Source organism: Trifolium pratense, linkage group LG5, assembly GCF_020283565.1.
Source record: "Trifolium pratense cultivar HEN17-A07 linkage group LG5, ARS_RC_1.1, whole genome shotgun sequence".
NCBI classification, from domain to species: Eukaryota; Viridiplantae; Streptophyta; class Magnoliopsida; order Fabales; family Fabaceae; genus Trifolium; species Trifolium pratense.
Genome location: NC_060063.1, coordinates 27,962,489 through 27,976,550, shown reverse-complemented (window position 1 = coordinate 27,976,550; position 14,062 = coordinate 27,962,489). Strand labels below are relative to the sequence as shown.

Sequence of the window (14,062 nt, the reverse complement as noted above, 5' to 3'; positions counted from 1 at the left end):
TATTTTTGATTTATTTGAAAGTTTTTTATTATCTTTTAAAGAAAAGTATTATTTTTTAGCGTCGATTACTCGGACCGCAAGCCATCCGGCAAGAAATCCAAAGCAACCGAGGGGTGGAAAGTCATCCGTCCGACCACTCCTCTTTTGTTGAAATCCTCTTTACTAGAAAACAAAAACTTTTTTTATTTTGAAGGGATAAGTGAAAAAAAACGTGACGCGAGGTTAACGAAAAAAAAAAGAATTTATTTATTCCCTTGGACATGGACATAAGCATCCCGAACAAAAATAAACCCTAAATAAAACATATTTTGATCTTTTTGTTTTGTTATATTAAATAAATAATTGAAATGATAAGGGAGTGCAAACCTGTAATAAAAGGGGGTGCGAGTATAGTAAAAACACACAGGCCCAAGACCAGACAGGCCCAAAACGCCCAAAAAAACAAACAAAAGTCAGGAATCACATCTGACCGTGTGATTGATCAGACAGTCCTGATCTGGTCCGGGAAGAAAAGAATATAAGCCGTGTGATGAAGATCAGCGGCAGTAACAAAAGGGCTTATGGCGTGCTGCGATAGACACGCGCACACAGGATCAGGCTGGGGTATAAATACCCAAATCCTACCGATTTTTTTTCATTCTTTTTTTTTTCTCTCACTTCCTCCTTCTTCTCTTTCTCAGTTCCCTCTTCTCTGCTAGGGTTCATAAGGAGAGATGAATCTTCATCTTCTCCGGTGGGCTGCCACCACGGAGCTTAGATTCCGGCGCGGCGGCTGCCGTAACAGTACGGCGGTGCCGCCGGAACACTTTTCTTCTTATTTTTATTTTTTATTTTTTTTGGTGTTAAACACTAAATCCACCCTCAAAACACCCAAAATCAAACCCAAGAAACTGTTTTTTCGAATCCAAATCCGAACCAAGACAAAAAGCAATTATTCAAAATATTTGATCTAAGTTCTGTGATTCGTTTTTTTATTCTGGTAAACACACAAAAATCAAAACAAACCCAAAAGGAAGACTTTTAAACAAAATAGGGAAAAAAAGATAAGTTAAGGTCGAACTAACCCTTGAAGACCAAAAGATTCGGACTCCTCTTCTTCACTGCTTTCTTTCTTTGATATATTTTTACTCTTGTGAAAATTTTATGTGTTTTCTCTCAATTGAAATTTTCTCTTCTCCTTTTTTTTTCTTTTCTGCGTGTGTTTTGGCTCTATTTATAGAGCTTTCAAGATCAAAGTTGACATTTGATCTAGAGTGTGTGAGTGAACAAAGTTTTATGGAAAATTACAAAAGCAAAATGTTTGGTCTGCTGCTGTTTGAACTTGTTGATTAAAGTGAGATTTTTTGCAGGAAAGGGATGTACTGTTGCTTGTTGTAGTTAAAGTTGCAGCAAAAGGTGAAGAGAAAGAGGAGGCAAGGAGGCGCAGCAGTACCGGTTGCAGTACTGTTGCGTGTTTTTTTTTCTTTTTTTGTATTGTTTAAAATTAAACAAAAAATAACAAATAATAAAATAAAATAAAAGGGAGGGGAGCGTGCTGTTGCTGTTCTTCTTTTTCCTTTTGATTTTTGTTTTTTTTCATTATTATAATAATACCAATAATAATAAAAAGGAAAAAGGAAATTTTTTAAAAAGAAAGGGGAAGGGAAAGCAGCGTGCTGCTCCTTTTCTTTTATATGTTTTTTTATTTTTAATAATAATAATAATAATAATAATAATAATAAGTATAATAATTATAATGGTAATAATAGAACTAAAGATATAAAAATAAAACAAAAAGACTAACACTAAGAAAAAGGACGAAAGGACACTTGAACCAAAACGAAAATGAGGTATTTTAAAATACCTCTTTGCCGAAATTTCGTTTAAAAAATAAAGGAATATCCCGGATAAAAGATATGAAAAAAAAATGTGAATGCAACGGGATCTTAGGTCAAAAATTGGGGTACGACACCTAGCTCAAGAGTTTAATAGATAAAGGCCCATACCTGTACATCAGCAGAGCATGCCAAATAGCATCTTTATCATTTAAGCACCTCCACTTCCATTTGCACAAAAGAGCCGAGTTAAACATTTCTATATTCTTCACTCCTAAACCACCCTTCTCTTTGGGTAAACACACTTGTGCCCAGCTGACCCAACAAAGTTTTTTAACCTCCGCGCTGCCTCCCCAAAGAAAATTCCGTTGAATTCGCACCAATTGATTAATAATTCCAAGTGGAGCCTTGTAGAACGAAAAAAAATATAAAGGTAGACTCGACAACACAGAGTTGATCAACGTCACTCTTCCTCCAATCGAAAGATTACGACCATTCCATCGTGAAAGTCTTTTCGTCATTGAATCGACTATAGGAGTCCATGTCGCTTTCCTCCTCGGATTTGCTCCCACCGGAATACCCAAAAATTTAAAAGGAATGGTATCATAACTACAATCCAAAAAAGTTGCTGCTGCTTTTAGAACATTGGCTTCCACATTAATACCATACAACTTACTTTTAACAAAATTAACCTTCAGCCCCGAGACTAATTCAAAGCCTCTTAAAATAGACTTCATAGTTCGGACGTTGTCCCATGAGCATTCCCCCAACAGAATTGTGTCATCTGCAAACTGCAGTATCTGAAATCGAATTGAGTCATTCACTTTATAACCAACAAACTTGCCAATTTCCACTGCCTTGTTTACCATCCCGATTAAGCCTTCGGCTGCTATCAAAAACAAGAATGGGGAAAGAGGGTCACCTTGTCGAAGTCCCTTACCAACCGTAAAATCCTCTGTTGGACTGCCGTTGATTAACACTGACATCGAACTATTGAAAATACAAGCTCTTATCCATTTCATCCACCTCTCAGCGAACCCCATTTTTAACATCATGCTTTCCAAATAATTCCAGCTGATTGTGTCGTACGCGCGTTCAAAATCCACTTTAAATAATAAGCAACAATCTTTTCTCCTCTTGGCTAGATCAATGACTTCGTTAAGAACCAAAACACCGTCTAAAATCTGTCTTCCGGGAATAAAAGCCGATTGACAAGTTGAGATAAGCTTTCCCATTACATTCTTCAACCTCGCAGCCAATAATTTAGATAAAATTTTATATAGCATGCCAATCAAACAGATGGGGCGATAATCTGATAATTGTTGAGGATGATCCTTCTTAGGAATAAGCGCTAAAAACGACGCTGTGATTGCCTTTGGTAAAACAGCATTTTGATGAAATTCGTTCAAGAATTCCATAACATCGAATTTCAAAATCGACCAACACGCCTTCAAAAAATTAAAATTGAATCCGTCTGGCCCGGGGCTCTTATTACCATCACAACTCCATATCACCTCTCTAACTTCTTCCTCTGAAAAAGGCAGTAGTAACAAATCATTGTCTTCAATAGATAACTTTTGAAAATTGATGTCATTAACAAAGGGTCTGTTATGGCAATCTTCAATGAAGTTCCTAGAAAAATGATTTTTGGCTAGCATCTTAATGTTGTCTACCCCTTGTATCCAATCATCTCCTTTTCTAAGTACCAACAATTGATTTCTTCTTCTTCTGTTTTTGAGACTTGAATGGAAAAAACGAGTATTGGAATCACCTTCCCTTATCCATTTCATTCTTGATTTCTGTTTAATCAAGCTTTCTTTGTAATGAAGTTGTTCCCAAAATTTTCTGTTAACGCCGGTTTTATCTCCCACCTAGGCATGGCAATGGGGCGGGGCGGGGACGGGTTTTGCCCTCCCCAAACCCAAACTCATAAAGTTCGGGTTTCCCCAAACTCATCCCAAATTCGAGCGGGGATAAAAATGATAACCCCAAACCCATACCCAACGGGGATCGGGTATCCCCATCGGGTTTCGGGTATCCTCATTATGTCTCTTTCCACATGAATTTAGATTATATTTTAGTATTTTTTATTAAAAAATAGTTAAATGTCCAAAATTATTTTCTCTCAACAATATTTTTTTAAATAAAGAAAAAAAAAATAGTAAAAATGGTTTGTTTAATACTCAAATTAAAATAAAAAATAAATATATGAATGTGATTTAAGAGATTGTTTAAGAGTTTCTAATTTAAAAGAGGTGAAATCTAATTTTTAGTATAAGCGGAGCGGGTTCGGGGACGGGTTCGGGGTGAGTATCAATGTACCCATTACCCGCCCCAAACCCATCTTTTGAAATCGGGGAAAACCCAAACCCAGTCAACTCGGGTTTTCCCCGTCAAAGCTGGTATGGTTTGGGTGGGTACCCGTGGGTATGGGTTTTATTGTCATGCCTACTCCCACCACCAAATTCTCCCCATCAGTACAAATTAATTGTTAGTTACCTTTATATCACAAGTTGAAGAAAAAAAATCTTTCAGTTATCAATATATTGAAATATTACTTTTATTACAAATTGGTCCATTTTCCAATTTCAAAGTGGTCCCTTATTTTACCAAATTTATATCAATTTATTCTTTTTCTAAAATAGTGTAAACTACCTTAAAAATGCAACATAATTGCACAAAGAATCACGATGAAATACAAAATAAAGATAAAGAATTAATTGAAAGGGGAAGATGAAAGCATCAACATAAAGATAATGCTTCAAAAAAAAAAATATATAGAAGAGTGTTGCTATACATACCAAAAACTTTCTTGCAAATTTTTTGTTAAGTAGAAGACAATCCACACTTTACAAGCCGATTTTGTATGAATGAGTTAGGCTCAAACACCCATTTCTAAGATTTTTCACGAAACATTATGTGTCTTCTTCTTAAAGGAGGGTCAAATTTTCAACTCAAGATCATTTGGAAAACACGGTAGAGAATGAATATAAACTATCAAAGTTTAATCTCGTGATTCATTTTTTCGTGGGGTTTAGCATTTTTCAAAATAGAAAGCCACCAATTTTATTGTCCTATTTTTGCAATTTTAAGTAGTTAGTTGCTAGAGTTCTCAAAACTAAATATTTTCCAAATGGAGACTTGTTGGGAGCTAAGATTGGTAGTAATCCGAGTAACACTTGGCGAAGCATTTGTTCTTCTCGTGTTTTATTGAAATAAGGGTTGCGTTGGAATATAGGGGATGAGTCTCATATTCATGTGTGGTTGGACAATTGGGTGCGTAGGTCGAATGGTTCAAAGATTCAGCCTGTGACTTTTTTTATTAGTGGCGATTTATTGAGTGTAGAGAGCAAGCAATGGGATGAAAATATCGTTTGTAGCTTGGTTGGGCTGAGGATGTTGACAATGTGCTTAATACACCTCTGTTAGATTCGATGACGGCGGACTCGCTTACATGGTGGCCGGATTCTAGAGGTATTTTTTCGGTCAAGTCGGCTTATCATCTAGTTGTCAACAATTTAATTGATACTTCTTACTTACGTGTGCATGGTGATTGGTCTTTAGTTTGGAATTTGGAAGTCCCGCCAATGGTGAAAATTTTTGTGGGGAGGATGTTTGTGATTGCCTTCCAACCAGGAGCAAGCATATCACAACAAAGGTACAATGATCTCAATATTGTGTGTGTTGTGATGCGTATGGAGAAAATGTTTGGCATCTTTTTGTCACTTGCCCAATTTGTCAAATACCCCACTGAAATTTTAAAATTCGTCAAATACCCCATTGAAATTTGGAAATAGGCAAATACCACCTGAAATTTTAAAAAGTCAATCAAATTGCCCCCTGATACTACCAGTCAGAGTCCACGCCATGGGGCAATTTGATTGACTTTTAAAACTTCAGGAGGGTATTTGCCTATTTCCAAATAGAATGGGAGTATTTGATGAATTGTAAAATTTCATGTGATATTTGACAGTTTACTCTTGCCCAATTGCTATAGAAACTTGGAAATCTCTTGGGTCACGGAATATTATTAAAAACCATGTGATGACCGTTGATGGTCTATTTGATATTTTGATCTTTTCTCTTGGGTTACGAAATATTACTGATATTATTAATTATATAAGTTTTTTTTTTGACTAAATAAAAGATATTCATTCATTCAAATTGATAAGAGTACATCGATGCAATACAAATCAAAATCGCTAAAAACAAAAAGGATGAATCTGCGAACAAACTCACAGCATCCGTGTTAATAGCATCAAACGACATATTGCAAAAGCCTACATATTTGACTAGATTGAAGTTTCCGGAACATTCATGTCGCCGGATCTGTAGCGTTGATGGTACAAAAGTCATTGATTGGATCTGCACTGAATCAACCTTAATCTTCAAACCTGAAACAAATGAACACCGCACAAAGACGGGACAACAATACTCCGCACTAAGACGGGACAACAATACTCCGCACTAAGACGGGACAACAATACTGAAAATCAAAACAAAGGATAAAATCGCAAAGATGAAAATAAAACTATAAGACTTAAACTATGTGAAAATCACTTATTTGTATTAAAAAGTAAGAAGAAAAAAATGTAAAGGGGTGATTTTAGGCCAAAAATTGACCTAAAACCACCCCTCTATGGGTGAGAGAAGAAGAAGAAAATCAAAAAGAGTTTTAGGGCCGGCGGTGGTTGGATTTGCCAATGAGTATTATGATGGAAAATGTATTAATTATATAAGCTAAGTTTGCTAATATCAAAACAAAAAAAAAAGTTTTAGGAGAAATCTGGAAAGTCTATTATGAAAATCAACTTAACCTCATTTTAGCTAAAAATATTTTATTTTTGAAAATACCCCACCAAAATCTCACAACCACTCAGGCTCAGTTTTAAAAATAATTTGAGTTTTAGAGTTTAATATCTTTTGGAACATCATTCATACCAAAAACATTTAATTTAAGTTTTTAATGTAGTATATGTTGCTTCTGTAAATGTTTTTTAAATACAGTAGATTATTAAAAAAAAAATCTGAGATAGAATACTAGATAATATAGAAACTTTAGGAAAATATATACTACTTCAGATTTTATTAACAAATTTTAATTTCTTAAATTTATTAAAAAAATAATATATTATCTAGGCTAATGTTACGGTGAACCACTTTTACAAATGGTCCACCGTGGACAAGTGATCTACCGAATATGAATTTTACGAAATTAACTGTTGGATTAAAAGTTTATATCTTACAGATTATCCATAAATTTTTTAAAATTTTTTGAAATTCATTTGATATGTTATTGAGACCCATCAAAATTTACGTTATTTAATAAAACGTTAATCTTGATGTGTCTCAATAACATATCAAATGATTTTCAATTTTTCTAAATTTTTCTATGAATAATCTATATGATATAAACTTTCAATCCAACGGTGAATTTTGTAAAATTCGTATTCGTTATAATGTTATTCATTACTGGTCCACCATGGACCACTTGATGAAGTGGTCTATATTAAAATTTACCATATTATCTATAGGGTCTTGCTAACGAGTGTCCCCGGGACACTCTTTAAGCATTCCATTTAAGGAAACTTTTTATTCAAAAAGTTAAACACTACGATTTTCAATGCGTTGACTTTACGCATTCCGATAAAAATTCTATAAAAAACTTACTATTTAAGGGCTTAAAGAGTGTCCAAATGGCACTATTTAGCATTTGCCTTATCTATATTATAAATTAGATATATCATTTTCTAATAATTCTAAAAAGTAATTTTTTGTTTATATATAAAATTAAAGGGAGTAAATCAAAATTTTGGGTCCATTCTCTAAAAAAGACCAATCTAATAACGACACCAAATTGTTTGCAGCTATCAAACATGCTTTCTATGTCAATCAATTTTTTTTTGAAAGTTTCAGATCTCAAACGACAATTAAAATTGTATTTTCATGTCAAGTCATGTCGATATCTGTCTACCAATATATGTACTATGCGGCTAAAAGTACGGGAGGACATGACTAATGTTATTTTTTTGCCGTTTATGTTCAATTATTAATTTTATCGAAAAGTATTGTTCACGGTGGTTATTTAATTTTATTTTATTTTTAATGATTTTAAGTTTTGGTTTAAGGTGAACCACTTAGCATTTGTCATCTTTATATTTTTAATATGGAAAATGCTAAACAGTGCCTTCTGGGTACTGGTTAAGCATGTTAAAATAGAAATTCTGTCTCGAAATATGTGCATTTAATGCCTCAAAAGTACAAAAAGTTGTCTTTTCAATATAAATTTTATTTTTTATTTCCTTTTTAGGTATGCTTAACAAGTGCCCCGGGGACACTGTTTAGCATGACCCTTCTAATATTCCTACTACAATGGTATGGTTTGTGTGGACAAGGATTGTGTGACTTTTTGGAGGGAAAGGCATGGTGACTTTGGCTTAATAATAGTTGTTCAATTGATCCTACGCTTCAGATTACACCATGTATCATTATTTTATTTCTTTTTTTTTAAAAAATAAAATAAAGTAGAAGACCAACACCCATTCTCAAGTGTCCGACCCACTTCCCACAACCCGTCGTCCTCCTCCTCTCCGCCCCGTGCTGCTCGTCGTTGCCGCCTCTGTTACTGTCGCCGGTGTTCAATACGCCGTCGTCAACAATAACCAAAACAGAATAGTCACATTACCACCATAACCCAGTGCTCTCATACTATCAAAATAGGAACCAAAATCTTGCTACATGAAAAAATAACCAAATCAACAATTAGAAATAGAAATAGAAATAGAAACAGAAAAAGGAAAACCAAGAAAATATGAATCAACCACCAATTTAAAAGGTTGTAAAAAAAAAAATAAATAACACCAATTGAAAAGGAAGAAACAAAGGATTGAAAGAGATATAATCAACCCATTTTATACTCTGTAAAGAGGACGACGGTGGTGAGAGAGACATCGGAGGCACTTCTCTAGACACCGGCAACAAGAGGACGACGACGGCAAACAAGACTGAGGTAGAGAGAAGCACGACGGCGACGGATGGAAAGAACTGCACGCGCCACAGGTTGCTATTTGGATGTTTCATTTTAACTTTTATTTACTGTGACAGATGGAGAGAAATAAAATGACACATGACTAGGGATGGCAATTTGACCCATACCCAGAGGGTACCCGCAAAAATTACCCATAACGGGTAGGGTAAAAACCCGCATTTTGGGTACGGGCACGGGTATGGGTAATTACCCGCAAAAATGAACGGGTATGGGTGCGGGTACGGGTACCTTAGTACCCACCCCGCCCCATACCCGCATAATATATATTTATTTATTTTATTTATATTATTATATTATAATATATGTAAATCAATTTAAAACAATACAACTCTACTAAACTATTACATATTTTTAATAAAAATATTTATTTATAACATAATATAAAAATAATGTAAATATTTAACATAAATATGAACTTTAACATAAGGTTAATAATAATTTTGTTTATAATTTTCATTAGTCAATATTAAAATCTTTGAATTTTTTTTAACTCTATTAAAATTATATGATATTTTATAATTGATCAATTTATTTTTAGTAAAAATACGGGTAACGGGTACGGGTATGGGTACCTAGGTACCCATAGGGTATGGGGACGGGGGCAAAAGTTGTTACCCACGCGGGTATGGGGATGGGTACGGGTATTTTTTCAATCCGCGGGTATGGGGATGGGTACTATAGTACCCTACCCATACCCTACCCATTGTCATCCCTACACATGACATGATCTAGTGCGTAGGATCAATCGAATGGTTGTTATTAAACCAAAGTCACCCTGCCTTTCCCTCCAAAAAGTCACACAATCCTTGTCCTGGTTTGTGTTACGTTGGACCAACTTCACAAGCGTTTCACTGTGGGTTAGTACTTCAAATTATCAAAAAAATTGACGGTTGTCGGTAATACTTTTTAAAAGAACAATTCTCTTTGTCTTTACGGTTAAATATAAGTTAGTTCAATATAAGTTACATATTTATTTTTTGTTGTTTTAATCAAATCAATATCAATTAACACATCATTTCAATCATAAAAGTAGGGACGATCATTATCTTATGCTTTTAAATAACAATGTATGTCGTTGAAATTTTAAATAGTTTTTAGGTATTGTTCCACAATAGGTCACTTGTAAAGGTGGTTCACATTAAAATTTTCCATTTATCAAATTTTTTAAGTGACATAAATATAGCTCATGCATAATAAACAATGTAGTACACAATTAATTTATGATGATTTTTAGAATAGAGAAGCGGTCTTGTGTGGCCACAAAATTTTGACATCTTATTTAGATACAAAGAAAAAAGGAAGATGAAGAAATATTTAAATAATGTATATTTTAAAACAATTAAATGTGTATTATTTGAGGTTGCGACTTCCCAAAAATTTCTTAGAGAAGTGTTTCATATGATCTAAATTGAATAAATCATTTAAATAGATTTAAAACTCTAACAATGATAGTATCATAGTACATAAATAGAATTATGTTATGAACAATTTCTAAAGAATAAAATAATAGAGAAGGAGAGGAGAAATGGAGAAGAGAAAAGAATAGACTATTGTTATTATTCTATTCATATGTGTGTGTTTACATGAAAATAAGAGTGTCATTTATAGGACATACTAGGTGACAAGAAAACCTACACAATAACGGAAATTCACTACATATTATTCATAACACCCCCCACCCCAAAAAAAAATGTCCATGAAGGATATTCTTTCTCTAAAAAAGAGTACATCATTATTTGTATGTGAACTGCCTCATTAAAAACCTTACCAGGAAAACTCAGTGGGATAAAACCACGGTGATGAGAAAAAGAGTACATATTTGTGTCTCCCCCTCATAAAAACAATTATACAGGAGATGAAAAACCAAATAATCTTCAGTACTAGTTGATCAAAAGCTTTACTTGAAGTTGACTTTGTAGAAAGATCTGTCATATCTTCTTTATTATGTTCTTCTCCAAATTATCAGTGTGTCTGATATTATCTTCATATTGAATTGTTGCATGAACCATCCTTTTGTAATAAAAAACATCAAGTTTCTTGTATGTGTTGAATTACAGACATCGACAAAAACTCATTCTCAACTTGCTTGATATAGTCCTGAAATCTTCACATGATTGGATGATATTGATGTTTCTTTAAGGTATAAATATTATGTTTGACTTTGTTCTAATATCTGTGTTAGCTGAATAAAATACCACGACATGTATAATAACTATATATAGTAAAATATATCAGTGTCCTTAATTGAATTAAGATATGGTACGTCAAGACCAATTCAAATTTTTCTTGAGGCATTACACGATCTTTGCTCAAATCAAATGACATCGCAACCATTTTAGTACACAACAGATTTGTCCATGTCAAACTGTTTTAATACTTTTGCTATATAATTTTATTATAAATTTGCGATTCCAAATAAACTTTGCGCATCCAACATATTTCTTTATTCTACGAATTTCAGAAGCTCTTCAGGAGTTCTGATAATATTTATATTAAATGATATTTCTCAACAAATATATTAGCATTTGATATATGGTACTTCAAGACCAATTATTAATTAGCTCTTGATGAACTTACAACAATTAAAGTACACAATTGATGTGATTTTTCATATAGAATCATTTTATTATATAAGGTTTCATGATTCTTAAACATTCTTCGAATATTTATTTTGTAAGAAATGACAATATCTCATAAGCTCTTCAGGAGTCTTGATGATATTTTTATCATCAATATAAACCTCAAATATAACAAATTCATTTTCAAATATTTTCTTAAAAATGAACAAATTGTCATTTTCATATTTCTTATTTGGAAATATTCAACATGAATATTATACAACATGCATATAAATTGTTCGAGTATATAAAGAGACTTATTTATGATTATTAAGTCATCTATTCAATAATCTGATTTATATGTCTCACAAAAACAAAATCCTTCAGAGATTCTCATATAATCAGCATTATCAAGTGAACCAGTCAAATACGTTAAAATACATATTTCACATAAAAATTGAGTATTTCTTATGGTACTCAACTTAATTAATTACAAACAAGTTTTTGAATTCACTTCCGGTGAAGATGCTTCTTGAGAATCGATGATAGACATTTATCAATATACTTGAATAACCATTCAAACTCTAAATATTTTATTATCATTATTTTCTTTTCTCTTGAAAACTTATTCATATCGAATTGTTTCCATCTGCAGATGAAATGGACTACTAGTCCAAAACATTTTGCTTTGCACAGCTACTTTAATATTGTATCAATCATGTCTATCTATTTAGTCAATAATTTCATTATCTATAATTCTTAATAGACTTTAATTCATGATTCTCATTATTTCTTGAAATATATAACGTGTTATGAACTATTTCTAAAGAATAACAATAATAGAGAAGGAGAAGAGAAATGGAGAAGAAAAATGAATAGACTATTATTATTATTATTATTATTATTATTATTATTATTCTATTTACATGTGTGTATTTACATGAAAATAAGAGTGTCATTTATAGAACACACTAGGGAACAAAAAAATCTACACAATAATGAACATTCATTAAATATTATTCATAACAAATTATATGATATTTGATGACGGATCGTCACACTCTCTAATCCATGCCTATTTTAGCAACATTAAATGCATTTTAGTAGGTTTTAAGCAATAAATGTAAGAGAAATCTAATCATAAGCTTGATTACTTGTTTTGCAAGAAAGCAGGAAAAATTGCAGGAAATTGCTGATTTTCACTACGCTGGGGGCGTAGCCCATCACGCGCCGCGTGATGGAGATCACAGGGAGCCAAGTTTTCACCTTGATCACGCGCGGCGTGATACCTGACCACGCGCGGCGTGAAGCTTTGTTCAGGAATTGGATTGCTCTCTGACTTGATCACGCGCGGCGTAGCACTGGATCACGCGCGGCGTGAAGATGGCAGAGTTGAAGATCAGAGACCTCAGATTTGATCACGCGCCGCGTGATACCGTTACACGCGCGGCGTCGTTGAAGAAAGTGCAACCACGCGCGGCGTGATAGATCTGGCGCGCGGCATGGTTGCGATCATTATATAAGGTTTCTGCATTTTTCTGTTAAAGAGTTGGAAAATTCTGCAATATTCATCTATTCTCTGATTTTGGAAGCATCAAGATCCAGATCAAGGACTCCATAGGATAACTCCGAGCACCTCAATAGCATGGATTCTCAAGCCATGAAGTTGAAGCGAGGACGCGAACGAAGCAACATGAGGAGCTAAGCTTCTTTTGGAGGTAGGATCTAGGATAGTCTAGGATGTAGATGAATCATTTGTAATCTGCTATATTGTAAGAATGTACTCTGTTCATGTGTTTACTCAATGCAAATCTATTCTTAATGCTTTATAATCCTTCATTAGTGTTGTAATGATTTCGAGTTAAGTCACGTGCGAGAGTATTGATTTAATTTCTGAACTGAATTGCATTGAGCACTCGAGTGTTTCCGGTCGAGAGATTGAGACATAGAGTGTAGCGAACGATCGACGCGCTTTCATATCATTCGTTGTAGGTAGCTTCCGCCCGAGAGATCGGGGGAGTATCGACAACGAATAGAGTGGATTTTGACAAGAGATTGCGATTCACTAATTTGTTGATCCAGTTGTGAACACTTGAGTAGATTCCTATGATGTAGTAGATTGCATGTGGTTTAGCTATAGACTAGGTGATTCCGATGATTCTACCTCGCTTTTCCATTATATCAAAGCACGTTTTCTAACAATTCATCACTCAACATACCCCCAATTTATGTGTATTTCTTGCATAATGTTTATGAACACTATTAGACTAGTTTAATCACACAATCTCTGTGGATCGATATTTTTATTACTACGTGGTAATTCGTTCACTTGCGAAAATTATCCATCAATATTATTCATTCTCAAGTGATGGTTAAATTGGGGGTCAATTCAAAAAAAGAAATAAGGATAAAAGAATATTAGTTATTCAAAACTCAATTCTTTCTTTTAGCAAAAAAAAACTCAATTCTTTCTCTTGCCTCAGCCTTCGTCTTCCTCTCGCCCCCAACAAATTTCCACTATTTCCGGCCATCACGAAACTTCTTATCTTCGTCATTCGTCCAATTTGACATCTCTAGGCATGTAGAGATCCGTGGAAGGAGATAAAGAATGGAAAGAATGTCAATGGAGAGCAAATCGATGG

The 14,062-nt window shown here is 33.8% G+C and overlaps 1 long non-coding RNA gene across 1 annotated transcript; it reads left to right on the top strand.

Annotated features, from left to right (window-relative positions):
- The first annotated feature begins 789 nt into the window (after positions 1–789).
- LOC123884847 lies at positions 790–1,488 on the top strand. Its single transcript, XR_006800961.1, has 2 exons — positions 790–1,257; positions 1,350–1,488. It is a non-coding gene; the product is annotated as an uncharacterized LOC123884847 (long non-coding RNA).
- Positions 1,489–14,062: the final 12,574 nt, after the last annotated feature.